Below are 4,431 nucleotides of genomic sequence, written 5' to 3' on the forward strand. Positions count from 1 at the left end.
TATTACCAAATATAAGAACACTAATTATTTTTCGTATTAGTTTTTTGTATCCTATTTTTCATTGTCTTATTTTTTTTCATTCTCAAAATCGGAGACAGCTTTAGTATTTGTATAGCAAAAATTTTTGTTTAATTTTGTAAAAGTTTAGTGGATCTTCTTTGTTAATCCCTTCCAAAGATTAACGCAGTTCAAATCAATTTTTGTTCGTCCAGCTAAAATTTTTAGGTTTTTCAAGTACAATTTATATTTTTTTTTTCATTACTTTCAACTAAAAAAATCTACAGAATCTAAAAAACAGATAAAGTAGAATAGGATAACAATTTTTATATGTAACTAAAAATTCTATATTTTTCAGATAAAATTTATACAATTTTATCTTTTTTATTCACCTAAAAAATTGCATAACGTAAGCAACACAAAAAATACGACAAACTGTGTTTTATTTAAGGTTTAAGATTTCAAATGATATTTATTTTTTCAAAATATGGCCCTAAGTTATTTTTAAGACCAAACATAATTAGGTGTGAACGTTGACAAAAGACAAAAGAAAAATGAAATTGCACTTTTTAAATATAGATCAACAAATTTCTGTTAATTAAATAAAACAATTTTTGAAATAAATAACCTAAGTTAATTATTTGTATTCATATTTTTTAAAACATCTATTTTTTTTATTAATACACATATTTTTATAAAATTTAAAATCCTTTTAAAAATAATATACCAATAAATCATTTATTTATATATTTATTACAATAATTTGAATTAGAGTACATTGCAAAATAACTTTTAAATTCATTTGATATTAATTCTATTATTTGTAAACAATAAAAATCAAACGGATATTATTCAAATCATAACAAATTAAATAAATTTTATTTTCTAAATCTATTTAAATCATACTGCAAATCGGGCTTAGTTACAGGGTGACTTCCAAGATTTCGTTCCGTGACAAGGTTATTGGTTCTACGGTAGCCACAGGGATAAATCGGGCTGAAGCTCTAGATGAGGATTCTATGGCAGTGGTCACTGGAAAACAAGGAGATCCTATGCCTCCAAGAGTTTGCTTCTCCGAAGAGGCTAGGAACATCCTTTCTGAACCATACAAGGAAGCAATTGTGATTAAGGTTCTTGGAAAAAACCTTAGTTACACGGCCATGTTTCACAAATTGAAAGGGGTATGGAGGATCACCGGTGGATATGAAATCTTGGATGTGGGTTTTGGGTACTTCCTCGTTAAATTTGATCGCATGGACGATCGAGAGAAGGTTTTACTAGGGGGGCCATGGATGATCTTCGGTCACTATATTGCGGTCAAGCCATGGACACCGGATTTTAAACCTTATGAGGACACTTTCGAGGAGACTATGGTTTGGATTCGAATCTCTGGTTTGAGCATATGGTACTATCAGGATAAAGCCATGATGAGAATCGCTTCTGCTGTGGGAAGACCAGTCAAGGTGGATCTGGCTACTAAGTTGGCGGAAAGGGGAAAATTTGCTCGGGCTTGCGTGCAAATTAATCTTGGTTTGCCGGTGGTCCGGAGTGTGATTGTCGATGAGTTTGAATATAAGGTGGAGTATGAATGCTTACACCTTATTTGTGACAAGTGCAATTGTTTCGGGCATCCAGCAACTGACTGCAGAATGACCCCAATAGATTCGGAAAGGGTGGATCGAAAGGAAACATCAGTGACCGAAACGGCGGCCCAGGTGGTGCAGCCACAGGAAGCCTCAAAAGAGAAAATTTTTGAATTTGGATGCAATCCCAAAGAGTCAGTGATAGTTGCAGAAATTGGGGAGGAATTAGATGATACGTTGCATGGGAAGGAAGTGGGATCCCAACATTTGGAAAATGAGGCTGGCTGGACCAAAGTCAGCGGTAAAAGGAGAGAAAAATTGAGTCAATCAAACAAAGCCCAACAAACATCTAAAGATAAAATGCCGGTGCGCTCAAATCAGAAATTGGACCAGAACCGTGACTTTGGGCTACGTATGAGAGGAGCCGAATCAGGGGTGAAGACCGGGTCGGTTAGCGGATCTAAGGCACGCATGGCATCTTCCAAACAGCAAGGGGTGAAGGGCAAATCTGTCTCCGTTGCGGTGCCGACTTTCACTGCCATTATCAAAAACGGACACAAGAGGTTGCGCCCTTCTTCTTTGCAGAATTCGCCGTCGACTCCGGACTGCCTTGGCGACACCAGCAAGCAGCAAATTGGCAAATTGGAAGGGTTGTCAGTGGAGGGACACATACAAACCGGGCAACAACCGGACAAGGACAAGCAAGGCTCAGGGGGATATGATGGTGGATCTTCATCATCTCGTTAGGGACTTCAGCTGAGGTTGGTCCTTTTTACAATACAAATTGTTTTATGGATTATTTAGATTTAAGCTTTCTATTTTGGAATATTAGAGGTGCCTCTAATAAATTGGCCCGGGTTCATAGTAAGGAGTTAGCGAATAAATTTCATCCTACTTTTTTCATTCTGTTTGAAACCCATATTGCTTTCGAGAGGATGAAATCTTTTTGGAATAATCTAGGTTACCAGGGTGTTGGTATTGTTGAGGCTAATGGTCATAGTGGGGGTATCTGGGTTCTATGTTCTAATTCAAATATTTCTGTGAGAGTATTGGATGTAGTTGATCAATGTATCAGTTTTGAAATCACTATGGGCAATACATCTAGTTACTGCAGTGCGGTGTATGCTAATCCGCATATACATCGGCGTAAAGAACTGTGGGGTGACTTGACAAGGATTGCTAATATGATCCACGGACCTTGGATTGTGTTAGGGGACTTTAATGATGTTTTGTTGCAGAGTGAAGTTAGAGGGGGGCAATTTAGACTTGCCAGAGCAGAACAATTTGCGGAAACATTGGAGGATTGTGGGCTGTTTGATATGGGGGCTATTGGGAGAAGATTCACTTGGTACAGGAAGGTGAAAGGTGGGGTGCAGGTGGCCAAGAAGCTTGATAGAGCAGTAATCAACCAGGACTGGCGACTAATGTTTCCAGAGGCTTATACTGAGGTGCTGGCGCGCCTTCACTCTGATCATTGCCCATTATTCACTAGGTGCAAGATGGCAAAGAGGGCTACCAAGGGCCATCGTCCGTTCAGATTCCAGGCTGCGTGGATGACTCATCCTCTTTTTAGGAATGTTGTTGATACAGCTTGGAATAGAGGAGCTCCGGATGTAGTTAAATGTTTGTTGGAGGTTCAAAAAGATGCAACTAGCTTCAATAAAAAGGTTTTTGGCAATATTTTTGTTAAGAAAAGGGAGTTGGAGAGGCTTTTGAATGACGTTCAGATTACTCTGGAAAGTCGGGAGGATCAACAGCTTAGGATCAAAGAGCAAGTTTTGCATCAGGAACTGAATGCTGTCCTTCTTCAAGAAGAGTTGTTGTGGTATCAAAAATCTAGAGAACAATGGGTGAGATGTGGAGACAGAAATACAAAATTTTTTCATCTGCAGACAGTTATCAGGAGAAAGAGGAACAAAATTCATGGGTTATTTTTGGAGGATGGGTCTTGGACCACGGAGACTACGACTCTAGAACTGGCGGCAAATTCTTTCTTTCAAAAGCTCTTTTCTACAAGGGAGGATATTGACCTGGACGCCATGGGGCCTTTTCCTTGCCCGTCTCTTAGTACTGAGGCTTGTCAAAAGTTAGTGGAACCGGTGACGTCTGAAGAGGTTAAAAGAGCTGTGATGACCATGAGTTCATTTAAAGCCCCAGGGCCAGATGGATTTCAAGCAATTTTCTACAAAGAGTTCTGGGACTCTCTTAGCAACGATGTGTGTAGACTGGTCAAGCGAGCCTTTGAGGGTGAGCCATTGAATGCGGCTATTTTCGATACTCTCATTGTTCTAATTCCTAAAGTGGAAGTTCCCTCTTCCTTACGGGAGTTTCGGCCTATTAGCTTATGTAATGTAATTTATAAAATTGTCACAAAGGTTCTAGTTAACAGGTTCAGACCTTTCCTGTCGGAGATCATTGGTCCTTTGCAAGGAGGGTTCATTCCAGGAAGAGGAACCACAGAGAATATTATCATTGCTCAAGAGATTATGCACTTCATGAGGAACACCAAGTCTCGAAAAGGGACCATGGCATTCAAGATTGATTTGGAAAAAGCTTATGACAGGGTAGACTGGCGTTTTCTGGAAGCTACTTTGGTCCGGTTTGGGTTTCCAAAGGCTACCATTAATCTTATATTGAATTGTGTGACTTCCTCTTCGTTGGCAGTTTTGTGGAATGGGAACAGGCTCCAAAATTTCAATCCAAAGAGAGGGTTGAGGCAAGGAGATCCCATGTCTCCTTATCTATTTGTACTCTGTATAGAAATGCTTGCCTGCTTTATCTCTCATAGAGTTTTCCAAGGTTTGTGGAACCCAGTTGCGGTTTCTAGGAATGGACCACGACTCTCTCATTT

This window comes from Arachis ipaensis, chromosome B09 (genome assembly GCF_000816755.2).
Source record: "Arachis ipaensis cultivar K30076 chromosome B09, Araip1.1, whole genome shotgun sequence".
NCBI lineage: Eukaryota > Viridiplantae > Streptophyta > Magnoliopsida > Fabales > Fabaceae > Arachis > Arachis ipaensis.